The sequence below is a fragment of the Girardinichthys multiradiatus genome, chromosome 13, assembly GCF_021462225.1.
Source record: "Girardinichthys multiradiatus isolate DD_20200921_A chromosome 13, DD_fGirMul_XY1, whole genome shotgun sequence".
Classification (NCBI taxonomy): domain Eukaryota; kingdom Metazoa; phylum Chordata; class Actinopteri; order Cyprinodontiformes; family Goodeidae; genus Girardinichthys; species Girardinichthys multiradiatus.
In genome coordinates this window covers 2,994,062-3,021,874 of record NC_061806.1, presented here as the reverse complement: position 1 = coordinate 3,021,874, position 27,813 = coordinate 2,994,062, and the positions used below count along the sequence as shown (strand labels likewise).

The 27,813-nt window shown below is 40.5% G+C and overlaps 1 protein-coding gene across 5 annotated transcripts in view; it reads left to right on the top strand.

Moving 5' to 3' along the window:
- thrb (thyroid hormone receptor beta) overlaps positions 1-27,813 on the top strand; it is a 140,341-nt gene that overhangs the window by 49,910 nt on the left and 62,618 nt on the right. For all 5 annotated transcript variants that reach the window (XM_047383510.1, XM_047383509.1, XM_047383511.1 and 2 more), the window contains one exon: positions 16,446-16,512. The gene's annotated coding sequence lies outside the window, so the exon portion shown is untranslated. The remainder of the gene's footprint in view (positions 1-16,445; positions 16,513-27,813) is intronic.

Sequence of the window (27,813 nt, the reverse complement as noted above, 5' to 3'; positions counted from 1 at the left end):
TGTGAGCATTTACACAGCAATGACTTGTTTGAAGAGTTTCAGTCAGGTTTCAGAGCTCATCATAGCACTGAAACAGCTCTGCTGAAAGTCACTAATGATATTCTTATGGCCTCAGATAATGGACTTGTGTCTGTACTGGTTCTGTTAGATCTCAGTGCTGCATTTGATACAGTCGACCATAATATTCTCTTAAAAAGGCTGGAATATGCTGTAGGGATCAGGGGAACAGTGCTAGGCTGGTTTAAATCTTATCTGTCTGACAGATTCCAGTTTTTTCATGTAAATGATAAATCATCTTTAAACTCCAGGGTTAATTGTGGAGTACCACAGAGTTCAGTACTTGGGCCAATTCTCTTTACTATATATATGCTTCCAATAGGTAAAATTATCAGGCAGCATAGGATAAATTTTCACTGTTACGCTGATGATACTCAGCTTTACTTATCCATAAATCCTGATGAACCCAACCAGTTAGATAGGCTACAAGCATGTCTTGAAGATATAAAAACTTGGATGACTTTAAATTTTTTGCTTCTAAATTCAGACAAGACAGATGTTGTCGTCTTTGGACCGGAGTCTTTAAAAAAGAAACTGCTTAGTGAATCACTTAACCTGGATGGCATTAAATTGACCTCCGGTAATAAAGTAAAAAACCTTGGCGTTACCTTTGACCAGGACATGTCATTTAAATCCCATATTAAACAGGTTTCTAAGATTTCCTTCTTTCACCTCCGGAACGTTGCCAAAATTAGAAATATCCTGTCCAGGAGTGATGCTGAAAAACTAGTCCAGGCATTTGTTACTTCAAGGCTGGGCTATTGTAATTCTTTACTATCAGGGTGTCCACAAAATACAGTTAAAAGCCTTCAGCTGATTCAAAATGCTGCAGCAAGAGTTCTGATGAAAATTAAAAAGAGAGATCATATTTCTCCTATTTTAGCTTCCCTTCATTGGCTCCCTGTTAAATCCAGAATAGAATTTAAAATTCTCCTCCTCACATACAGAGGTTGGACATTGAAACTGAAACACCTGGTTTTAGACCACAATAATTTATTAGTATGGTATAGAGCCTCCTTTTGCGACCAATACAGCGTCAATTCGTCTTGGGAATGACATATACAGGTCCTTCTCAAAATATTAGCATATTGTGATAAAGTTAATTATTTTCCATAATGTAATGATGAAAATTTAACATTCATATATTTTAGATTCATTGCACACTAACTGAAATATTTCACGTCTTTTATTGTCTTAATACGGATGATTTTAGCATACAGCTCATGAAAACCCAAAATTCCTATCTCACAAAATTAGCATATCATTAAAAGGGTCTCTAAACGAGCTATGAACCTAATCATCTGAATCAACGAATTAACTCTAAACACCTGCAAAAGATTCCTGAGGCCTTTAAAACTCCCAGCCTGGTTCATCACTCAAAACCCCAATCATGGGTAAGACTGCCGACCTGACCGCTGTCCAGAAGGCCACTATTGACACCCTCAAGCAAGAGGGTAAGACACAGAAAGAAATTTCTGAACGAATAGGCTGTTCCCAGAGTGCTGTATCAAGGCACCTCAGTGGGAAGTCTGGGAAGGAAAAAGTGTGGCAGAAAACGCTGCACAACAAGAAGAGGTGACCGGACCCTGAGGAAGATTGTGGAGAAGGGTCGATTCCAGACCTTGGGGGACCTGCGGAAGCAGTGGACTGAGTCTGGAGTAGAAACATCCAGAGCCACCGTGCACAGGCGTGTGCAGGAAATGGGCTACAGGTGCCGCATTCCCCAGGTCAAGCCACTTTTGAACCAGAAACAGCGGCAGAAGCGCCTGACCTGGGCTACAGAGAAGCAGCACTGGACTGTTGCTCAGTGGTCCAAAGTACTTTTTTCGGATGAAAGCAAATTCTGCATGTCATTCGGAAATCAAGGTGCCAGAGTCTGGAGGAAGACTGGGGAGAAGGAAATGCCAAAATGCCAGAAGTCCAGTGTCAAGTACCCACAGTCAGTGATGGTCTGGGGTGCCGTGTCAGCTGCTGGTGTTGGTCCACTGTGTTTTATCAAGGGCAGGGTCAATGCAGCTAGCTATCAGGAGATTTTGGAGCACTTCATGCCTCCATCTGCTGAAAAGCTTTATGGAGATGAAGATTTCATTTTTCAGCACGACCTGGCACCTGCTCACAGTGCCAAAACCACTGGTAAATGGTTTACTGACCATGGTATCACTGTGCTCAATTGGCCTGCCAGCTCTCCTGACCTGAACCCCATAGAGAATATGTGGGATATTGTGAAGAGAACGTTGAGAGACTCAAGACCCAACACTTTGGATGAGCTAAAGGCCGCTATCGAAGCATCCTGGGCCTCCATAAGACCTCAGCAGTGCCACAGGCTGATTGCCTCCATGCCACGCCGCATTGAAACAGTCATTTCTGCAAAAGGATTCCCGACCAAGTATTGAGTGCATAACTGCACATGATTATTTGAAGGTTGACATTTTTTGTATTAAAAACAATTTTCTTTTATTGGTCGGATGAAATATGCTAATTTTGTGAGATAGGAATTTTGGGTTTTCATGAGCTGTATGCCAAAATCATCCGTATTAAGACAATAAAAGACCTGAAATATTTCAGTTAGTGTGCAATGAATCTAAAATATATGAATGTTAAATTTTTATCATGACATTATGGAAAATAATTAACTTTATGACAATATGCTAATATTTGGAGAAGGACCTGTACAAGTCCTGCACAGTGGTCAGAGGGATTTTAAGCCATTCTTCTTGCAGGATAGTGGCCAGATCACTACGTGATATTGGTGGAGGAAAACGTTTCCTGACCCGCTCCTCCAAAACACCCCAAAGTGGCTCAATAATATTTAGATCTGGTGACTGTGCAGGCCATGGGAGATGTTCAACTTCACTTTCATGTTCATCAAACCAATCTTTCACCAGTCTTGCTGTGTGTATTGGCGCATTGTCATCCTGATACACGGCACCGCCTTCAGGATACAATGTTTGAACCATTGGATGCACATGGTCCTCAAGAATGGTTCGGTAGTCCTTGGCAGTGACGCGCCCATCTAGCACAAGTATTGGGGCAAGGGAATGCCATGATATGGCAGCCCAAACCATCACTGATCCACCCCCATGCTTCACTCTGGGCATGCAACAGTCTGGGTGGTACGCTTCTTTGGGGCTTCTCCACACCGTAACTCTTCCGGATGTGGGGAAAACAGTAAAGGTGGACTCATCAGAGAACAATACATGTTTCACATTGTCCACAGCCCAACATTTGCGCTCCTTGCACCATTGAAACCGACGTTTGGCATTGGCATGAGTGACCAAAGGTTTGGCTATAGCAGCCCAGCCGTGTATATTGACCCTGTGGAGCTCCCGACGGACAGTTCTGGTGGAAACAGGAGAGTTGAGGAGCACATTTATTCTGCCGTGATTTGGGCAGCCGTGGTTTTGTGTTTTTTGGATACAATCCGGGTTAGCACCCGAACATCCCTTTCAGACAGCTTCCTCTTGCGTCCACAATTAATCCTGTTGGATGTGGTTCGTCCTTCTTGGTGGTATGCTGACATTACCCTGGATACCGTGGCTCTTGATACATCACAAAGACTTGCTGTCTTGGTCACAGATGCGCCAGCAAGACGTGCACAAACTATTTGTCCTCTTTTGAACTCTGGTATGTCACCCATAATGTTGTGTGCATTTCAATATTTTGAGCAAAACTGTGCTCTTACCCTGCTAATTGAACCTTCACCCTCTGCTCTTACTGGTGCAATGTGCAATCAATGAAGACTGGCTACCAGGCTGGTCCAATTTAGCCATGAAACCTCCCACACTAAAATGACAGGTGTTTCAGTTTCATTGTCCAACCCCTGTATAAAGCCCTTAATGATCTAGCTCCATCATACATCAGAGATCTGATTGGTCCATATGTTCCTAACAGAGCACTTTGTTCTCAGACTGCAGGTTTACTGGTGGTTCCTAGAGTCTCTAGAAGTAGAATGGGAGGCAGATCCTTTAGTTATCAGGCTCCTCTCCTGTGGAACCAGCTCCCAGTTTTAGTCCGTGAGGCAGACACCCTGTCTACTTTTAAGGCTAGGCTTGAAACATTCCTTTTTGATAAAGCTTATAGTTAGAGTGGCTTAGGCTCCCTCCCTGTTGGTTGGAGTAAGGGGGAGTCAAGTTTAGCCTAGACCGGCTCAGTTATGCTACCTGTATGACCCCTTCTCTTTTCCAATGGTTATAATCAGTCTGACAGAGAGATGTATCCTAATCCTTGTGGTTTTTAGTATAACAATGACCATCAGTGAGACACTTTGTGGGGTGCCTTGAGACTTGAGAGTAAATAAGCGCCGTTTAACTAAATAATCTGAACTGAAACTATCTGTGTAGTTATGCTGCTATAGGCTTAGGCTGCTGGAGGACGTAATGACCACTTTCACCCTCTTCGCTACATTCTCACAGTACTCTCCAATTTTGCATTATTTGCTGTTATTTCAGCTTTTACCTTTGTTCTCTCTTCTCTCTTCCTGTCCAGCGGACAGGCCACAACTGAGTGGAACAAGGAGGGTTGGTGGGATTGATGTTGGGTCATCTGCTGGAAAGCTGCTTTTCAGCTTCTTGCTGTAGCTTCTCTTAGCTGCCTTGATCTCCTTGGTCAGTTTATCCCTGGCGTGCTTCTACAGGACCTTGTCCCCTGGTCCTTACAGCCTCTACCTTGGTCTGACGCAGCTTCTTCAGATGAAAGGTGAACCATGGTTTGCTGTTGTTGTATGTACAAAAGGTCCTGGTCTGCACACACATATTCTCACAAAAACTAATGTAAGAAGGACCCTTTGTGAGGTGCCTTGAGACGACATTGTTGTAAATAAGCGCCATTTAACTAAATAATCTGTACTGAAACTATCTGTGTAGTTATGCTGCTATAGGCTTAGACTGCTGGAGGATATGATGACCACTTTCACCCTCTTCGCTACATTCTCACACTACTCTCCAATTTTGCATTATCTGCTGTTATTTCAGCTTTTAACTTTGTTCTCTCTTTTCTCTTCCTAGAAGCTACATCTGGCCTGGCTCTGTGTCTACCTATGACACCTTTCTGGAGAGGGGACTCATCCGAGCTTCTGCTGGCAACAACTTAATGCTCACCCTCTACCGATGATCCACATGGCCCTGTCTTTAATGTTTAACCGTTTCTCTCTCCTAGACATGGAAATTGACTGAGCTTAACTGTAACTAACTCTATGTGCTCTCTTTCAGACTCTAACCTTGAAAACTGGCTCAGAGTTTATCTGTTCTTTCTTTCTAGGTTAAACGACTAAAGGAGCTACATCCATTAACATTTACTTTTCCTTCCCATAGAAAGGACTCCTGGATCAGTGCTTCTTTGTTCTCTTTGTGTCTCTGCTCTGTTCTCTCAAACCCCCAGTCGGTCGTGGCAGATGGCCGCTCACACTGAGCCTGGTTCTGCTGGAGGTTTCTTCCTGTTAAAAGGGAGTTTTTCCTCTCCACTGTCGCTACATGCATGCTCAGTATGAGGGATTGCTGCAAAGTCAACACCAGTGACTGTCCACTGTCTCTACATGCTCATCCAGGAGGAGTGAATGCTGCAAGTCACTGACTGGATGCAATCTGCTGGGTTTCCTTAGATAGAAAAACTTTTTATCCAATTTGAATAAAAAGCTAACTCTGACTGAACTGTTCAATTGTTAGGATTCATTGGAATGTATGTACCTGACTGTTGTGAAGAACCTTGAGACAACATGTGTTGTGAATTGGCGCTATATAAATAAAACTGAATTGAAAAAACTGAATTGAAAACAGACTGTTTTTCTGTTTGTCGATAAGCTTTCACAATTCAGTTAATACCTGTATTTTTGTATTTTGTGTTGTAAGTTCTAATGTCCCTTTTGAAAAAAGTAACACAAAAGCAAACAATTGTACTCCAATGTAATGTGATACGTCAAAACAAAGTTGCCCTTAATTGTTCAAAGGATAATGATAGGATAATGATACTGTCATATTCAATAAATAGAATGTGTTTTTAGATGAGCGCCGTTTGTCAGATTAAAGCACCTTTCTAAAATAACGACCTTTAAGCAGGCATTACACAAAGTACGTTTTTTATTGGTCTGATGTAATATTCTAATCATAAACATCTTGTTTTGATTAGCTGTAAGACAGAAATCTTATTGGGCAGCGATCCACAACCACCATGCCATGTACTGGTACTGTTAGCAGGTCATTTAGTACCATGCTGCAGATAAAGAATTAATGTAATTTATTTAATTGAATGTTATTGTCTATCACAACACAAAACATGTTATTTTGAAAAAACAGATGCATTCATCTCTTCCCATTGGTGCTCTTGACCAATACAAAGATATATATATATTTTCTATTTTTCACTTAGCCCAGCCTGTTCCCTGGTGTAGGGGAGAATGAAAAAGGAGGGATTTATGCAAGCATATTCTGGAGATATATGATTTAACTGTGTTCTGTACTGGCGGCTCTCAGGTATCAGCCTCTTCTGCAATATCTATGGAGTCTCTAATGGAGGAGGCATGCAGTAGGAGGTTCCAAATATTGTCAGATTTTTCAAGTCAAGTTTATTTATAAAGCGCTTTTCAGCAACAAGGCACTCAAAGTGCAGTTTCAAGCAGTCTTTCAGGGAGGATCTTAGCCTTTCCATTGCAGCAAAATTTTGTGCCTCGTCAGCAGGGTGCTAAAGATCATGGTGGTTAGGGTTTCAGTATTTGGAAGGTAGAAAAGGGCAGAGAGTGGGTTTGGATTGGCCATAAAGATATAAGTTATGCAAACAGTATTAAATATTTTAGACCAGAGGTCTGCAAGGTTTGGACACAACCAAAACACGTGCATGATATCAGTGGAGGTGGAAACAGTAATTGTCTGCATCTATTACAGGTATCAGCTACATTGGGAAAGATTTTAGACAGTCTGTGGTTGGTGTAGTACGTTATGTGTGTTCTGAGTTTACATTGAATCCGCCCACGTCAGGCACAAATAAATGAGTTATGGACTAACTATCTTCAGTTTGGGAGATATTCCCTTTCTGGTTGGAGTTTATCTTGAGAAGGTTGTCTAACAAAGTCTGAGGGGGAGTGTATAGGAAATAAGAAAAGGTTTTCTGCACGAAATGTCTGATTTGAAGGAAGTGGAGGAGCTGAGATGGGGAAGATTACATTTGTGTAATAGGTCATTAAATGACATGAAGACACCTTAATCGTAGAGGTCGCTAATAGATGTCATACCATTTTCATACCATAATTGAAAAACATGGTGGTTTAAAACAATAGTTGCATAATATTGGGGTATGAGTGGAGGGGCCTTGTAGACCAAAGTGTTTCCTAAATTGTAACCAGATCTCTAGTAATTGTTTGACTACTAGATTGTTGCTGACTTCAGTGGTTGGAAAGTGGAGGGAAAAAAGTGCATAGCCATGTATGCAGTGAGATTTGAGTCAAGAAAACTTTTGTATTGGCCCGGGCAGGCTGGTGTGTGGTAGGATTATCAGTCTAATACAACATTTTATGTACATTGGCTCCCCAGTAGTGCTGCAAAAACCTAGGGAGGACCAGGCCTTTTGGATTTGCAATATCCTTTTCTTTATGCATGTATGCCCATAGACATTTATATATATAGCTCTATGCAGCTTAGAGAAGAACTTCTTTGAGATAAAAACAGAAATGTGCTGGAACATGTAGAGGAATTTAGGCATGACATCTAAATGGGGTTAACCTTGCCGGCCATTGATAAGTATTCCACTACTTTACCAAGCAAGGTGTGGGGTGAAAGGTTGTTCAGCACAGGAGGGAACGTTGTTACCTGTAACAGGTCCGCATTGAACTCTGCTTCAGTGAATGGGTTTGTGTTTTCAAATAAGAGCCTGAAACTGTGACAAGTGGTGATAACCAGCTAGATGGCTGAATTATGCCAGTGATTGTTTTTTCAGGCAGTATTTCAATTATTTTCAGCATTTGTTGGATGTTTTGGAAGTTATACCTCCTTTAAAGGCAACAAATATTTGTTGATTATTACATTTATGTTGAAATGATTTTTTTCTATGTATATTATATGTAAATTGCACTTTAGATTTTGTGGTAAATTTTAGTTTGTTATACTCTTTATGTTATATAAAGACTTTTTCAATCCAAAAAACTGAGAATAATTTTTTTTATACTTTAAAGCTGAATACTTTAATAAAGTTATTCCACTAAAAGTTGCCTGTGTAATATATTATTTTAGTTTAAATAAAATATTTCAAAGCAACGTGTTAATAATGACAACGTTGTTATTAATAACAACCATTTTCTTTTTGTATTCTGTTATATCATTAAATTTATCATGATATTATGTTTGGGCCATATCATCCAGCTCTACTCTTCACTACCTCAAATTAAAAATTCCTTTTCCGATGTTGGAATACTTGTTGTCAATTTCCAGGTGTTAATGTGATAATTCTGCTTGTCTGGACAGTCTTTTTCCTGAGATGTATGGTATAAGAGATTTGGCCTCTCAAGTAAGCTTGACACATTCAGTGTGTCATTTATTTCAAATGATATGTGTATGATGTTTGATTCTAAAAAGTCTATTAGAAAGTCGTTGTATAGTAAATGTAACTTAAATCACCATGATTTTAAGATGTGGCAGCTGTCTGTGTTTAGTTAAGTGGGTGTGTGGTCTTAAACCACAATACAATGATACTCACTTGAGTGTGTATTACCACGTAGACTGTTATCCAGGAGAAAGAAGTCTATGTGAAAGTAGGGGTGGTGGACATGTGAAAAAAAAGAGTAGTAGTTTTATTCGGGAACTTAGACCTCCATGGGGCTGACAAACCCAACTCTTTGGTAGAGGAAGTTAATATTTTACCTGATTTATTAATGCAGTATGATTTAGAGGCAGCTCTGTATAAGGCAAGGTCTCGTACAAAATTTAAATCTCCACCGATGATTAAATAATGTGATTTATCGTCAGGAATTGAAGGGAAAGGAAGTAAAGTTCTGGCATATATTCCCAGTCTATCATTTTATACATGAAAAAAAAACACATATAAGACATTCTTGCATATACAACAATAAAAGCATTAGTTTATTTGTTATTATTTTTTATTTAGTTATTATTTATTTTTTTAACGTTTCACCCAGATTACGTTAATTTGACAATGCCACACAATAACATTAATAGTTGCACAGCGCACTACACTGATTACTGCATGCGGGGCTTCAAGCCATAGCTGCAGCTGTCAGTGTGTCAATGGAAACACAACAGGTTCTGTGTCGAGTAGAGAGAGACTGAGTGGAGTGGAGCTGTGCCAGTGGAAAAGGGGCATATATGGCCACACATTGGACTGATCATAAGTCTGTGTTATTTCACATCACTTTGTCCAACAGCTGTGGTAAACCTTGTACTCCCAAGCGTCAGCGTTGTGTTATCCATCCATCCACTGCTGTTCAGTTCTCAGCTTTGTTTATCAGAAATGTGTCTGTCATCAGATACAGAGGGGCATAGCTCCTGGTTTCACTCTAGCTGCCAAACTGTGTTAAATGCCGTGGCACTCTAGGGCGCCAGGTTGGTGGAGCACACACACCAAAGAGTGTTTTCCAATTCCTAGATCAGGCCTTTGCATTGCCATTCGTTTGGGGATTATAGACGGAAAAAAGTTGGGGCTTGGTGCCTAAGGTGGAACAGAAATCTCTCCAGACTTGAGAGATGAACTGGGGGCCGCGATCAGAGAGTGTTTCTGTAGGGATGCTGTGAGGTTGAAAAATGTGATAAACGAGGACGCGGTTTCAGCAGCAGTAGAAAGTTTGGAAAGGGCACCCAAATGGCAGGCTTTGGATAACTGGTCAATGATAGAAAGAATAACAGATTTATTTTTGGGAAGGAGATGACCAGTAACAAAATCTAAGGCAATGTGGCACCAAGGCCAACTTGGGATGGCGAGAGGCTCGAGAAGACCAGAAGAATAAGTATCAGAATTTTTTTGGTTTTTGTACAAACACAGCAAGCAGAGACATCGTTGTAAATAGTTAGTTGTAAATAGTTAGAGTCATAGTTTTCTTGTTCATCAAAGTAACTGCAAAGGAGACCTATGGTGCAGCTAACTCCAGAGTGTCAAGAGAAGTGGGAAGTGTGAACCCTAACCCTAATCCAACTCATACTACCCCCAATTCCCACATTTCCCCTATCATCATCTAACCTATCATCATCTAACCCCTAGCACTAAACCAGTATCTACCAAAAGTCACCAAGCCACTCACCTCCTGTACATAATCTCCTCTGCATATCAAGGTTTTGTGTTCAGGTTGTTCCAGAATTATTCTGATATGCACAGGGTCCAGGCCATGAAACCACCAGCAGTAATTATTTTCAGGAAACACCTGGGCCCCTGATAGGGCAGTGCTGTAAAATCCCTTTGCTAATAGGTACAAGAAAAAAAAAAAAACTAATAAGATAAGAAACAGTAGACAACAAGTAAACGTATTCTGGTCAAACACAATTTTTCACATAAATACTACCTGCAACTTAGTCACTTAAAGTGGCATTATTAAACATTAGATCTTTGTCAGGAAAATCTTTTTTATTCAATGTCTTCATTACTGAGCATAGTCTTCATATGTTTTTTAATAGAAACGTGGTTAGGTGAAAACAGTAAGAAACCTACACTGATACAGTTAACACCTAATTACAATTTGCTAAGTGAGATGAGGGGGCTTAAGAGGGAGGGGGGTGGTCACCTTGTTACATGATACACTAAAGTGTAAAAGGGAAAATTTCAGTCTTTGGAATATCAGGCTGTCCAGATAACACGTCCTGCTCAAGCCATGTTTCTGAACATTTACAGGCCTCCAAAACCTAGTGCAACAATTTCAATGATATTCTGTCTGTGATATGTGTTGATTATGAGTTTAATCATTTTTGGAGGTTTTAAAATCCTTGTTGACAACACCCAAGACCGAAGCAACAAAATAACTGTAAGATCCACTGATAAACAGCCAACACTCAAATGGGGACATATTTTGGACTTGATCATCGGTAGGGTCTGAACATTTCCATGGTCTTTGTAACTGATGTCGCCCTATCTGACCACTTTTCTGTTTTCTTTAAAAGTGTAATTTACATTGACTCTATTATCCAAAAAGATATTATAAAACTGCACTTTTTAAGAACCGTACATCTGAAACCTTTAACCAAGTTTACTCTTCCTCTTACTCTTCTGTAACTCTGTAAATAACAGCATCAATTCCATTGCCCCTATTCAAGTAAAGGTTGTGTCTGGTAAGAAGAAGTCTTTGTGGAGAAATGCTCCACCAGTAAGAAGTAAAAAAAAGGGAGCATGGAAAAGCCAAAGTTAATATAATTTACAACTGAAGAATGCAAGGGAATCTTTCTTTTCTGAAATCATCAACAAAAACACTAATAATGCTACGTTTTCCACCGGGCTGCAAGACAACAATGTTCAGTGGCATACAGACTGTGAACCTCAGCACAGCATTCAACACTGTTCACCATGTTATATTACTAGAGATACTGGAGAAATGTGGTATCCGGGTTTCTGACCACAAGATATGGAAACAGACAAATCATAGGAGGAGCTCTGCAGAAAGTTCTGCCTTGCATGTTGCTGATCTATTTGCATTTAGACAGGTTTTCACTGTCTTTATAAACTATTTGACTAATCAGTGGAGCCTACCTAAGATACATGATAACAAGTTGTGTTTTTGTAGCTCTTATTGATAAAATTTCCACTGCTTTTATTGCATCTATTGCAACCATCTGGATTAAAAGTCTTCACGAGGTTAGCAGATTGCAGTGCTAACCATCAAGAAAAGAACAGGCATTGCAAGACATGTCAGGTATGTTTTGGCAAGGTTGTATGTCTAACAGAAGAGCCTAAAGGCTAAAGGTCACTAGTGTCACAAAAATATTATTATTTAATTATTATTAAATTATTTTATTTAAAAAGTCAATTTGTATCTAATGAAGAAAGAAAGAAAGATCTCCCATGAGTGCTGTTGAGGTAAAATAATGCTATCACTGATATTCTTGCGACCTCAACCTCTCCCAGTCCGGATGTCGTGAGAAAGAACAGATGAAGAGCAGGAAATTAAGATTAACGCAAGCTTAATTTGGAAGATAATAAGTCCAATGATTTCTAATGCAAAATGAATATACAAAATAACACAATGAAAGAAAATTACATGAAGAAGACAGAATTTACATAAGGAAGAGAGAATTTACATGAGGGCCTTTACGGAGAGAGAGATGGATTTTCAGCAAAGCATGGCTGTCTTTACCCAGATGTCTCTGTCATTACAAGTTTTCAGTACACTTTTATACTGTGGACTTCAAAGCTTACTGACTGTGCCTTCCCTTTTTCCATCAGGTGTTGTAAATCAGCCAAGCTCCCTTGTGGCATCTATACCATGGCCAAAAGTTGACATTTATTGCTTTATTGTCCCTACAGCCAGCTTTTACGGCTTGCAGCTGCCGAGACCCTTCTAACCTCTGATTCAACCTGACCCCTGCTGTTACTGACTCTCTCCCCAAGGCTCACTCATGTTAAATCTCAGTTTAATGTTCTCACATGCAAACTAAACTAATAACATGAAATTACATTATTTTAATTCTCAACAGTACAATAAAGCATAGATTTCTTTTGCTTTGTTTTGTTTCATTACAGTTTTCCTAAGGAAAAATACTTCTGATATGACTTCAGGGAAGACATCAGGGTTGCTCTTTGCTCTCGGTCAATCAGCCAACACACTGGCCACACATTTATGGCAGCTCTGCCATCCCGTACGTAATGTCAATGCAACTGCTGGAAGCCCTGGCATCAGTGTCTCCAGGATTGAGATCAAGAATCGGTCTGGAACGCTTGCTTCTGTCTGGATTTAAATTTTTACTGAAAGTGTCGAGCCTAAAGTAATAAAACTTGTGACTCAAGTCTGACTCGATTCTAAGTCAGATGACTAGTCCAAACATTTTGAATACACTATAAAGCCTGAGTAAAGGTCTCACTTGCAGTAAGTTCCCGAAAGTGTCTTTATACGTGTCTGTCTGTGTCCGAGTGTCTCCTACATAGCACGATTCTAATCACTAAAACAGCAGTCTTCTGAATAGGTCATGTGGCTATGCAAAATTTATTGGTGCTGATGGAATATTGGGCCAAGAGGTTACCAATCAAATGCTTCAGTTTTCAGTGTTAGCCTCCTCAGTTTCGCTGCTTGTAGTTAACATATTGTATTGCACCGACTGAGCCAAAACAAATTCCTTGTATGTCCAAAAACGTACTTGGCAATAAAGCTTTTCTGATTCTGATTCTGATTCTGATAAAATACTACTGATTCTAATTAGAGCAAGACAATTGGATCTGTGCTAACTGTCTGTGCAGCGACCTACTTTGAACTGAATTAGTTGGAGCTGTGAAAGAATACACCATCAGAACATACAGATTAATGTTTGATCAACATATTTACAAGAGAGCATCATGCCTCTAAACTGGATGCTTCAAACTGGATCCTTGTCCTGAAACACAAACTCCTCACCCTTTGTTGTATGAATGAACTGAAGGAGTGCAGCAGGATCCCTAACCAATGAAATTTTTAGACAATTATGAACACCATAGGCAGAGACGTGCCTGATTTGTCAATGTATTTTATTAGGTTTAAGCATCCATTTAGGGACCGTTGTGTTTTATAAGACATTGTGTAGAAGTGTCCCATGTTGACAAAGTAATTCATACAATAGGAAGGTTTTCCCTCTGACCATGTAGTGTCAACGTTCAAACTGGGTGACTCCTTGCCTAAAATATTTTGGTGTCACAGATTGACAACATTAAACAAAGATGTTCTTAAATTAAATATTGCTACATTAAGTTTCTTTTAAATAGGCCAATTTAGTCTAAATCAGAAATGAAAAACGGTACCTTGATAAACTTTAGCTCCATGATGTAGCATTTCTGTGATTTCTCATCAAACAGTATAAAAATGGCTATGTGGAAGTGAGATCTGCATACTCCACCTGCTAGATAATTGTTCATAACAGTCATGAAAGCAAGAACGTTCTTTCTAAAATTGAAGTTTTAAAATTTTGTCAGGGTTTGTGGTTCTCGGAGTACAACCCAGTTGCAGGCAGCACGGTGGTTGGAAGCATTGAAACAAAACCCAAAAATAACTGAGTTCATACGGGTGATGCGGAGGTCGTGTTAATAATGCACCAAATTCAGGTGGGCAACCTGGATGTCGGCCTGAGGAGGCACAAAGTTCAGGCAGGTGACCAGGACACCAGCGGTGTTGGTGGTCAGGGGTTCTGCGCTGGCTGAGACAAAAGCCCTGTAAGCTTCTTCCTTCTTCTTGCGCAGATTTGAAGTGAACCATGGTTTATTGTTGCTGTATGTGTGAAAGCACGGCTTCAGTTAATTGGTTTAAATTATAGGCCAAAACTTTGATAATATTCAAGTCTGTGCAAAGCAACAACTGCTTTGACTCATTAGTCCTCTTCCTGACAGTCCTAACCACAGGTTGAGAAGTTTTTGATTTCTACCTATAGGTTGGAATAAGGTGAACAAGAGTGATCAGAAAGTCTCAAAGCAGCCCTGGTGACAGCCCTATATCCGTCTTTTAAAGCTGTGTAGCAGTGGGCCGGTGTTCGCTTTTGTTTTATTAGTCCAGAGATGTTGTAACACTAACCAGAAGAAGAGCTGCTGGGACAAAGTAATGGTGGGGTTGGAAGATTTGCTTGTAGTTCAGATCAGGTGAAAACATGAAGTGGAGCGTTTACAAATAGGGATTACAGGAACAAGAAAGTTTTGCATCCATGGAGTTTGTAAACACACCACTTGAACCTCAGAAAAATGGTGGGGAGAAGCTCTGTCATAACCAGACAAAGACAATTTCTAATCATTACAGCCATGCCAAGCTGCAGCTGTCTGCTTGACTTTTTTACTTGGTCTTCCAGACACAAAGTGTAAATGTGATTTTGAATTTAGTTTCTCTATTTAGATGTTTAGCTCACCATTTGAAAGATGAGGAAGATGAGGAGCCTGCGTCACTTTGTTAAATATAACTCGAATCACCATGGAAACTAAAGTATCATGGGGTGTCTTGTTGCATTTTTTTATGTCTTAGTTTGTGTCCCTGAAGCCAGGCATTCGAGGAAAGAGCGTTAGGTAAGCAAACATGCCAATTCCAGTTGTATCCATTTAGGACAGGTTTTTCAGGGAACAGTTTGTTAAAAAAATTGTTTTCTTTCAAATAAACGTGCATTAATGTATTTATGATGGATGAGTTGCAAATGAGCTAACAGGATTGCCCATTTTACCTTACAGACAGAATAAGGAGGAAAAATCTTCCCAAGGCTGCTTCCTTTCACCTGTTTTTGTATAACTGTTGTTTTAACATTTGTCAACAGTTGCCAATAGGTATGGTCTGGTTAGTGGTATCAAAGTACATCAAGTTATGGTTTGAAAATGCGAAAAACATCAAACCAATCCTATGACTTAAAGGATTAGCTGAGGATAATTTTTAAACTGCTTTGAGACATGGAGAGGACAGGAACCCACTGCTGCTACACAACTGACAGTCTGATGGAAAATCTAAAGGATTGCTCCATTCTTGGCAGAGCTAGTGCAGACTGACAAGTCGCAGCTGAGCTTGTAGATTGATACAGCCAACTGACATAGCATTAATTCCACAGAGGAACATATATGTTCTGCTAAGAAAACAACACAAATTGTAACAAAGTTTTGTTATATCCCAGTAATATGAACATTTTGTTCATATTACTGGTTGTTAGCTTCCACCACTTGAGTTTTTAATGAGCCAATGGTGGTTTGACATACTGCAGGTAGAAGAATTATTACCCATACTAAGTTGACAGAACCCAACTTTATTAAATGCAAACTCACCCTTTAAATTCTCTGTCTGATGGCATTCTGCCATGTAGTACAGTATTGCTCTATACTATGACATAATGCAGAATCATTGACAAGAACACTTAGGCACCAGTTTAGGCACCTAAAGGACTGGTCCAATTATTCACACAACTATTGCTCGTGTACATGTGTACCACACTGCATCTAAATAACAGTTCTCCTACTGGATGTTTAAATGTGATTGTATGTATTTCCTCTGAATGTGTAATGCTGACATTTGGCATGATGTTAACATATACACACATCGAATATATATGTGTGTGTGGGGAGGGTAAGTGTGTGTCTGTGTTTGTTTGTTGTGGAGCTTAGTCTCATATCTTGTCAGGGGCATATAACTTTAAAACCCTGCTAGAGCCATGGTAACATCTTTGTACTGGCTTTTATCCTGCCACAGGACCTGTTGGTTTGCAGTGCTGGACTATAAATGTGATCTTTTTCATTCAATAGTCTAACCGGGCTTTTTTATTTGTGTGTTTTCATAGGTGTTCCTCTCGGGGAGCTCAGCTGCTCTTCTGTACAGCTCACACTCAGACCTCAGCCCTTTCTCTGGTAAGATATTTGTTTATCTCAGTTCCACACAGTCAGAATCTTGCACTATGCAGAACGCCATTACATAGTGTCTGTCTGAACTAGACCTCCTTGCTGTGACCACATAAACACTCAATCTCATCTCCTTGTGTATCCTGGAACTATAACAATCAAACTGAATGCAGCTAAGGTCATGTTTTATGTGCTATTTTATTTAAATACATGTATGCCGTGGGGAAGGATCTGCCAAATAAATAAAAAAAAGGTTTATTTTGGGAACCTAATGGCTCAGTGGTAGAGCAGGCGCACCATAAATGGAGCCTACAGCCCTGAACGCAGCTGTCCCTGGCTTTGATTTCTGACCCGGGCTTTTTACTGCATATCTGCCCCTCTTCCTGTTAAGTTACTAATACACTGCACAATACTTTGTTCTGTACAAAGTTGAATGTGCTGACAACAAAATCACCAAAAAATCATCAATGGAAATCAAGTTTATTAACCAATGGAGGCCTGGATTTGGAGTCACACACAAAATTAAAGTGGAAAAACACACTACAGGCTGATCCAACTTTGATGTAATGTCCTTAAAACAAGTCAAAATGAGGCTCAGTATTGTGTGTGGCCTCCACGTGCCTGTATGACCTCCCTACAACGCCTGGACATGCTCCTGATGAGACCCATGAGGCCCTCCAAAGAAATGCCACCCCACGCCATTACTGACCCACTGCCAAACCGGTCATGCTGAAGGATGTTGCAGGCAGCAGATCTCTCTCCACGGTGTCTCCAGACTCTGTCACGTCTGTCATATGTGCTCAGTGTGAACCTGTTTTCATCTGTGAAGACCACAGGGCGCCAGTGGCGAATTTGCCAATCCTGGTGTTCTCTGGTAAATTCCAAGCGTCCTGCACAGTGTTGGACTGTGAGCACAACCCCCATTTGTGGACGTCGGGCCCTCATACCATCCTCATGGAGTCGGTTTCTAACCGTGTGTGCAGACACATGCACATTTGTGGCCTGCTGGAGCTCATTTTGCAGGGCTCTGGCAGTGCTCCTCCAGTTCCTCCTTGCACAAAGGTGGAGGTAGCGGTCCTGCTGCTGGGTTGTTGTCCTCCTACGGCCTCCTCCACGTCTCCTGGTGTACTGGTCTGTCTCCTGGTAGCGCTCTGGACACTACGCTGACAGACACAGCAAACCTTCTTGCCACAGCTCACATTGATGTGCCATCCTGGATGAGCTGCACTACCTGAGCCACTTGTGTGGGTTGTAGAGTCTGTTTCATGCTACCACGAGTGTGAAAGCACCACCAACATTCAAAAGTGACCAAAACATCAGCCAGAAAGCATAGATACTGAGAAGTGGTCTGTGGTCCCACCTGCAGAACCACTCCTTTATTGAGTGTCTTGCTAATCACCAAAGATTTCCCCCTGTTGTCTTTTCCATTTACACAACAGATGTGAAATTGATTGTCAATCAGTGTTGCTTCCTAAGTGGACAGTTTGATTTCATAGAAGTTTGATTTACTTGGTAGTTATATTGTGTTGTTTAAGTGTTCACTTTATCTTTTTGAGCAATGTAATTAAAGGCCATTTGTGTTTTTAATAAAATCCCTGGTAACACAGTTGTAATTACTCTGAACAGTCCATTAAAAATAAAAGTAACTGAAGTATTTTTTTTAATTTTTTTTTTAAGTTTATCAGTTCCTAGGAATTGAATTAGTAATGCATGACAGAGGCCCATTTTTTAACAAATCTCCAAATCACTGTTGGGGATCTACAGCAAAGATGCTGATGGCTGTGGGCAGGAAGGATCTCCTGTAGCGCTCCGTCTTACAGCAGATCTGAAGAAGCCTCTGACTGAAGACACTGTTGTTGTAGGACAGTCTCATGAAGAGGATGCTCAGGGTTCTCCATAATGTTCTTCATTTTATGAAGAATCCTTCTTTGCACAATGATCTTCAGAGGTTCTAGAGGAGTCCCCAGAACAGAGCCAGCCTTTTTTATCAGCTTGTTGAGCTTTTTTAAGTCCCTGGTTCTGATGCTGCTACCCCAGCAGATGATGGTAGAAGAGATCACACTTTCCACAACAGACTCAGAATTCATGCAGTATCTTGCTGCAAACACCAAAGGTTCTAAGCAGGGCGGAGCAGAGACCACTAAAAGGGCAGTTACTCAAAGCAAAAAAAAGGCCATGTAGCCAGATTGTAGGGTGGAATATTAGCAAGAATCTCACCCAGCTTTTATAGTTCAATGTACTACAATGTACTTCAAATAGTAAGCATGGAGATATACAATTGAATGAAACCTACGGAAAATTATAATACAGAACACCATTTATATTTGTATTAAATATTTTATTGTGATCAGAATTTTACTCTGCAGGACTCTGTGATGGAATTTCTTGCAGTAAGTGTTCCAAAGTGTATGACCTTTAGGTTATCTCACTCCTCAGAACATCTGTGTTAGAGGAGAAAGCTGTAAAAGCCATTATCAGATGTTTAATGGTTAAAACCCATATTTTAGGGTGATGTCTCAGGAAGAGCCGATGGTCTGTTCCTAGATAACTTTGTCACCTCTGAATCCGAGAAGGGTCTAGACCATAAAACACAGACTCTTTGAAGTTGAGATAACATTGTCATGTTTGGTATAAATACTGTGTGTAAATGGTGTTCGTGGCTCTGCTTCACTGACTTGCTCGGTGACAGAGTCATTCAAACGCTGAATGCCTTTGAATAAAACTTATAAAGACAAAGTCCGGATTTTCTCTTGTTGTGAGTCAACTTCCATCCACTTTGATAAGAAAATTCCATTACAACTCCTTTCATCATAGGGAAGTATTGAGATAATCGAACCTGCATATGAGCAAAATATTTAAATTAGAGAGCTAGACTCCCAAACGCATTTAGTTTTTACACAATTAAACTGTTAAAAATATAAACAGAGGGGCACAATACAACCTTTAGTGTACTGTAATAATAGCCCTAATAATAAATTAAGCAGTCTGGATGTTCTACAGTGGAGGTGAAGATGGTCCATTCAGAACAGTACAGTTGCATCAAACTTTAACATGGATTTGTAGACAATAAAATGAAAATGAGTTGTTGATACATATTACCTTAGTGTTGCATCTCCCCATTAGAAAACATAAAGCCTATGACACCGCAGACTGACCACCAAACTTTAGGTTAATCCTTGTCTATTTATGCTTGTGTTTTGTGATTACTTATAGACATTTTCTTCTTTCCTTTTTTTCTTCTCAGTCTATTGTCTCTGTCCTCCTTGTTTCATCCTCCCTGGGTTGACTGTAGCACAGTGTGTCTTGGTATTTCTGCCTCTAGTGTTACATCCAGGAAATGCACAGACAACTGTGCTCACTGTCTATCTTTATCATTTTGCTCCTCACTAAGCTTGATACACACACGTTAAAACTCCCTCCCACAGATGATGTCACCACGCTGCTGGCTGCATCCCCCATTACTACATCCATCTCATCTGATCTATCACTTCTAGAGGCAAGAAATTAGTTATCAATTAACCTACATTTAACTACAGTACATCTTAACAACTCTAAATTGCCCTTAGGTGTGAATGAGTGTGTGTATGGTTGTTTGTCCTGTGTGTGTCTGTGTTGCCCTGTGATAGACTGCCGACCTGTCCAGGGTGTGCCTCTCGCCCATGGACTGCTGACATCTTAACATCATTAATAACTCTTAAACTGGTTGCTTGTAAAATTCAACATAAGTTCACTACCAAACAGCTGTTTGTTCTTTCCTGTGGTACCCTTTCTAACTCAGTTGGGTAACCTCTGGCTGCTTCAAGCAGCTCCTTCTTTGTTTGTTTCACACATCTTTCTTTACAAGGCATCTTTGAACTAAAACAAACCTGCTATGAATGATAATCCAAAAATTTTTTTAAATGCACTACCTGTTTTTTTCTCCTTGTATTAAACAAAAAATATTTTTCAGTCAGTAGCTCAGCATAACAGAAGTTATTTTAGAGAAAATGATTGAGTGCCTCTGCAGGATGTATTATAATGATTCTGGGTCATGTTTTTTTTTCTTTTACTAATCTTGTGCTTCCATGGGACAGAAGCACTTTCAGTGGTCAAGACACACATTATCTATCCAAAACTATAATCTGTGAGACATAATGTGCGTGAGCTAATATTTATTTCCAAATTCACAGCTTATTTACAGCTATTTTTATTTTTCAGTCAAAATAATTAAAATCCAACTCTAGACCGCTGCTTCGTATTCTCATACGTTCTGGTTGTGTGTTTACGAGGCAGTGTGTCTCCATCAGCCTCCCTGTATGAGTTCTTTTTTCACAGTTCATGAAATCAGGTAGTGCAGCTTTAAAATGCCTGACACGCGTTTGCCACAAATACAGAAATTTAAAGAAAACATTAATGTTGAAGGAATTGGGCAGTAATTGACATGATATTAGGATTAAAGATGTAATAAAAGACAATTGTGAAAAAACATATTTCGATATTAAATTTTGCAAGTCCAAAGTCGCCCGGAAATGGTGTGAAAGGGGAAGTCTCTGGTCAGTCATTGTGTGAGCGTCAATGGTTAACGGTTTAGGTAGAAGCCAAGTTGCGTTAAAAACTGGGTTAATATGTTAAAACGGTGCATTGCTGGTGGTGGCAGCAACACTACTGTTGTGGATAGGCGTAGCGTGGGATCCCGTGGTGCTATCAGTGATTGTAAATCACCTTTTGCAGCTTGGGTGATTTTAGTGAGTGGGTGATGGGGGAGGTCTACCTTTTTTTGCTGACCGCCTTAAGCTACGTTTTTTGTCCTTAATCACCGTTTAATCCTAAGGATCCATTTTTATGCTGCTTTGGATACTGTTCTACCTTGGTTATTGACAATGTCGACAAAATAAAATCATCTGAATTGCATCTTGGATTGCGTTTTGATAAGCTGGCGCGTCAACAAGGATTCCCCTATTCAGCTGCTCAGCGACTTTGTTTGACATTTGTCAGCAAAAAAGAGACAACTGAGTTTTTCACACAGCTGGAACAACGTGAGCCCACACACTACCGCCACTACACCTATAAAAGAGGATCGCTCAGAGAAGTAGAAGACAACAGTGATATGAAACCTGAATGTTTTTAATCGCAGTTTGGTTCTGCCCCGCGAAGCTGTTGTTGTGACACGCCCCCCGCTACGTTTTGCCGTGGGACTGCGTGGATTTTTGGTGTGCGAGTTTGTGTTGTGGCTCTGCGTGGGTTCGATAAAGTTTAAGGAGTTGTTGCCTGGAAGTTTCCTTTATTTTGAATTAAAATGAGTGGATCATCTGCTGTATCTGTTGTTGAGAAACCTGAAAAGGATAAAAGAACGATCGTTCTCACTGAGAAAGCTCTCCTAAATAAAACTGAAACTATCCAAACAGAGCGGAAAAAGTGTGTAAAGAAAATGAAAAGTGTAATATCATCTCTTAAAGATGATAAAAATTATTCACAAATAAAATCACTGCTGGACGAGTTAACACACCTGTTTAAAGATGCCATTGTATTACATGAATCTTTGCTGCCTTTAATTTCGCTGGATGAGAAAGATAAATAAAATACATGGTTTTCAAGTATCATTAAATACAACAAAGGGTTTATTGAGGATGTTGAAATATGGCTTTCTGAAACAAATAAATGCTCAAGCAGACCATCCTCTGACATGTTACGGTCACAGTTAACTCCACTAGGAGAAGAAGTGGAGGTTCAAGAACAAATGGAGCCTCAGTTATCTGCCAATCTCCAGCATGACATTCAAGATGATGTGTTGCCATCTGACAGTGTTTCAAATCAAGGAAGCAAGTCAAGCTCCAAAGTATCATCAACTTCATCTGTACATCTCAGGTTAGAAGCTGAAATGGCTGCCTTGCTAACACGTCAAAATATGCTCAAAGAAAGACATGCTATTGAAGAACAGGAGGAGCAACTAAGGAAAAGGAAAGAACAGCTTCAACTTCAAGCAGAAATAGCTGCAATTGCTGCAAAAGTAAATGTGCTGAAAACTGGATCTGCAGTGCAAAGCTCAGCTTCATGGAAATCCAATGGTATGGAATCCTATTTTAAAACAAAAGGAAATACTGTTGAAACTCTTAATGCTAATACTTTTGTCCCACAGACAAAGAGAAATATAGTTAATGAAAAGGCAGAGTTTCAAATAAAAACAGTGCAACAGAAGGTGACAAAGGAAAGGTTTGCACCTCTTCTTCTTGGACCTTCTCATCCCATAAGCAGAACAATATCAAATATGCCTCTGCAGCAAACTGCTCAATCATCAACCAACGAAAATCTGTTATCCATTATGGAGAAACAAAATGAATTAAGTTGCATGTTGGTTTGTCAACAAAGTCTCTCTTCGCTACCCAAAAGAAAAATTCAACCTTTTGATGGCGATCCGCTTCATTTTCTTGCCTTTATGCGCTCATTTGAACAGGTCATTGAATCAAAGACTGGTGAGCCTGATGATTGCCTGCATTACCTTGTACAGTACACCAGGGGGCAGCCCAATGAACTTGTCAAAAGCTGTCAACATATGTCTGATTGTGGTGGATATGCGAAAGCAAAGACTATTCTCTATGAGCATTTTGGAAATGGACATGTTATTGCATCTGCTTACCTGAATAAAGTTTATTCGTGGCCATTGATTAAATCAGAAGATGGAAAAGCCCTTCAGGCATACTGTTTGTTTTTACGTGGGTGTTGTAATGTGATGGAGGATGTTTATGATCTTTCTGAATTAAACACACCTGCTAATATGCTTGCTGTGATTAAAAGATTGCCATATAAATTAAAAGATAAATGGCGAACTGTGGCATGTGACATCCAGGAGAAGCAGCGTCGAAGAGCAACATTTATTGACATTGTTTTCTTTATTGAGCGTCAAGTCAAAATTACTACAGATCCTGTCTTTGGAAACCTAAGTGATGTTCCATTAATAAATTCATCAGCCAGGAGCACAGATGGAGGGAAATGTTTTTCTCGCCCAAGAACCACAGGAAATAGCTTTGGCATCACTACCTCTGCTGTTTTGAGAAATAATCCGTCAGAGGCTCAAGACCATCAGACTGATGTGAAGATTTGTTTGCTTTACAAGGGTGGACACAAATTGGAGTTATGCTCTTTGCTTGAAAAGAAACCTCATAATGAGAAGATTTCATTTCTTAGGAGAAATGGCATCTGTTTTGGTTGCTTGTGTACAGGGCATATCAGCAAAGAATGCAGAAAACGTCTTTCATGTAAAATCTGTGGTTTCAGACATGCAAGCATACTCCATATTCACAACAAGAAGAAGAATGAAGTTCAACTTGATGCTGAAGTAGTGAACTCTCCTGACACAGTTCAGACTAGTGGTCTTACTGGGGCCGGTGCACAGGACTGCAAGCTTGCCATTGTGCCAGTTAAGGTGAAAGCAAAGAAAGGTCAACGGACACTGGAAACATATGCCTTTTTGGACCAAGGGAGTTCAGCATCCTTTTGTACAGTGGGTCTTTTGGATAAGCTGAATCTCACTGGGAGAAAAACAAAGATTCTCTTGCGCACCATGGGACAAGAGAAAGTTGTGGACAGCTTCATTGTACCTGAACTTGAAATTGCTGGATTGGACAGCGACATGTATTATGATATGCCTGACCTCTTTACTCAGCACAAAATGCCTGTAGACCTGAGTAATATCCCAAAGCAACAAGACCTGGATATCTGGCCACACTTGAAGTGCGTTCATTTGCCAGAGATCAAGGCGCAGGTGGAGCATTTGATTGGCATGAACATGCCCAGAGCTCTAGAACCTTTGGAGGTCATCAGGAGCGAAGGTGATGGACCCGTCGCCATTAAAACTGTGCTCGGCTGGACAGTGAATGGGCCAATTGACCAAGAATGTTGGGAAAGAACAAGTTGTCTGTCAACTGTCACCATGAACAGAATTTCTGCTGTTACATTGGATAACCTATGGAAGCAACAATTCAAGATAGATTTTCCTGAGAGCAGCCACGATGAGCAGATGGGGCTGTCAAAGGAAGACTCCAAGTTTTTAGAGTTGGCCAGTAAGACAGTAACCTTGCGTAATGGACACTACAACATTGCCTTGCCTTTGAGAGATCGAGACATAAGAATGCCTGATAACCGCGCAATTGCTGAACAACGTGCTTTAAGTTTAAAGAAAAGGTTTATCAGAGATAAAGACTTCCACAAAGACTACATTGCCTTCATGAAAGATCTTCTATCCAAAGGTTATGCAAAAAGAGTGCCAACCACAGATTTGGAGCGCAGTGATGGAAAGGTTTGGTATATCCCTCACCATGGGGTGTACCATCCTATCAAGGGAAAGATTCAGGTCGTCTTCGACTGTGCTGCGTCATTCCAGGGCATTTCTCTCCATGCACAGCTCCTGAGTGGTCCTGATTTAACAAATAGCCTGGTTGGCGTGTTGACTAGGTTCAGAAAAGAGCCTGTTGTTTTGATGTCTGACATTGAAGCCATGTTCCATCAGGTGCATGTGCCAGAGGAAGATGCTGACCTATTGAGGTTTTTCTGGTGGCCTGGTGGTGACTTCAATCGGGGCATGCAGGAGTACACCGCATGGGCGTTCATTTATTTGGAGCAACATCATCTCCGAGTTGTGCTAACTATGCCCTGCGGAAATGTGCAGAAGACAACAAAGCAGATTTCAGCCAGCAGGTGATTGATACCATTCTATATGGTTTCTATGTGGATGATTGTCTTGCCTCAATAGCCACTGAAGAGGAAGCCATATCTCTTTACTCAGACCTCAGACTCATCTGTGCCAAAGGCGGCTTCCATTTAGCGAAGTGGATAAGTAATAGCCGCAGTGTCTTGGCAGTAATACCGGAGGAGGAAAGAGCTAAAGAGGTCAAAACCCTAGATCTGGATCGTGACATCTTGCCTGTTGAACGAGCATTGGGAGTATGGTGGTGTCTACAGTCAGATGCGTTTAAGTTTTGCATATCCATCCCAAACAGACCATTGACCCGAAGAGGGATCCTTTCCACTGTTAGCACGTTCTATGACCCCTTGGGATTGTTAGCTCCTGTCATTTTCATAGCTAAAAGAATCCTTCAAGACCTGTGTCAGAAGGGAATAGGATGGGATGATGCTATTCCATCAGCAGTTGCTCAAGAGTGGAAAAGTTGGATGGAAGAATTGCAGCTGTTGGACAACATCAGCATCAAAAGATGTTTGAAATCTACTGATTTTGGGAAAACAATCACCGCTCAGTTGTACCATTTTGCAGATGCGAGTGAGAAGGGGCATGGCGCTGTTACCTACCTGCTGCTGCAGAACAGTCTTTCCCAAATGCACAGTTCCTTCATAATGGGGAAGTCCAGGGTGGCACCTTTAAAACCAGTCACAATTCCCCGTATGGAATTGACGGCGGCTGTGTTGGCAGTTCGCATGGACATACTGTGGAGAAGAGAACTAAGGCTACCACTCCTAGGTTCAGTGTTTTGGACAGACAGTACTTCTGTATTGAAATACCTCAATAACAAGACTTCCAGGTTCCGTGTTTTTGTGGCGAATCGAGTGTCAGAGATTCTCAGGGCTTCTGGCGTCTCCCAGTGGAGATATGTGAACACAACTAATAACCCAGCAGACATTGCCTCCAGGGGTATGAAGGTAGAGCCATTTCTACATGACACTACATGGTTATCTGGTCCTGCATTTCTTACACAGCCAGAGACAGTTTGGCCTGTAAACCCTGAGAACTTACAAGAACTTCCACATGAAGATCCTGAAGTCAAAGTGTCTGCTTCTGTTGGTGTTTCCCCCATACAAGATGACGATCATCCTTTGGCTCTTTTGATTCATCGTGCTTCATCCTGGACTCGTCTTGTGAGGGTGATGGGTTGGATTTTGAGATTCAAAACATTGCTCTTGCATTACAAAAGAAACAAGACACATTTCCAGTCTGCATCTAAAACAACCCAGTCTGAAGGTGCTCATCATAGGGTTGAGCTGCGTACTGGCTTTCTTTCACTGGGAGAGATTGAGGATGCTGAGATGCAGGTAATCAAGTTCTATCAGAAGAAAAGATATTCTGAGGAAGTCTCCAAAAAGGAAAGAACGTCAAACGAAGCAGTCACATATACAGGTTGCATCCTGTTCTGGTGGATGATGTGCTGCGTGTTGGAGGATGTCTCAGCGGGGCTGTCATGTCTGAAGATTCTAAAGATTCTTAATTTTCTCATCAGCCGTTAGTCTGCATTATTTTCCTGAAATGAAGAGGATCAGAGATGAAAACAGATGAAGGACAGATGGGCTGATCCCACCGAGGACAGCCAGTTGTGATCTGAAGACTATTCACCAAACTGCTTCGAACAAGAAACTTCTGAATTCATAAGAGAAATGATGTTAGAGGTCAAGATATCTGACAGAGGAAGGAGAAGGTTGAAGAAGAGTCTATAGCCACGCTGTTCAGAGCATCTGATGGGAAAAGATCGCCAAAGAAAAGGTTGTTGCTGCAACAGCTGTTGCTAAACGGATCAAGGCTTAGCAGGTAAAAACACTTCCTTGTCTGTCACAAAATTACATTTAGATATTGTTGATAATTAAAAAATCTAAATTATTATTTTTATTATTAATAATGATAATAATCCAAAAATATTATTATTAAAATAAGAGAAATTACACATGCATACAATATATTTGAATAAATGTTTCTCTAAAGAGTCCGATATAAAGTTAAAAAATGACCCACCAGGTAGTGTTAAGTGTCTGCTGCTAATGCTCCATGCTGCTCAGCTTTGCCTTTGGTTGTTTCACTCAGTGCCGTATTTACTGCAACCCTGGATTTACACTGTGTGTGCTCCGATGCGGTCCGGTCTGATCCAGTCTGTTGTGAAGCCCAGAGGAGCCCCAAGAACCATTAACAGATTGCGCAATAAAAGCCAGTGATAAATGCAGCAGCAAGTCCATAACTCATTCTGGGGAAGTTAAACCAGTTAAACTGCTTCATTTTTTGTTTTATGACTCCAAATATTTTCATGTGTTTTGTCCATCAATGGGTGAGTTCACTGAGTGCAGCGAAGCTATGTTAGTTGCTTAGTTTGGTGCATTTAATGTTTAATAAAACCTTAGTTAACCCAGTAACTGATCTAATGTAAACAACTGCTAATAGATACACGTATATATTATATATACAGGGGTTGGACAATGAAACTGAAAACACCTGGTTTAGACCACAATAATTTATTAGTATGGTGTAGGGCCTCCTTTTGTGGCCAATACAGCGTCAATTCGTCTTGGGAATGACATATACAAGTCCTGCACAGTGGTCAGAGGGATTTTAAGCCATTCTTC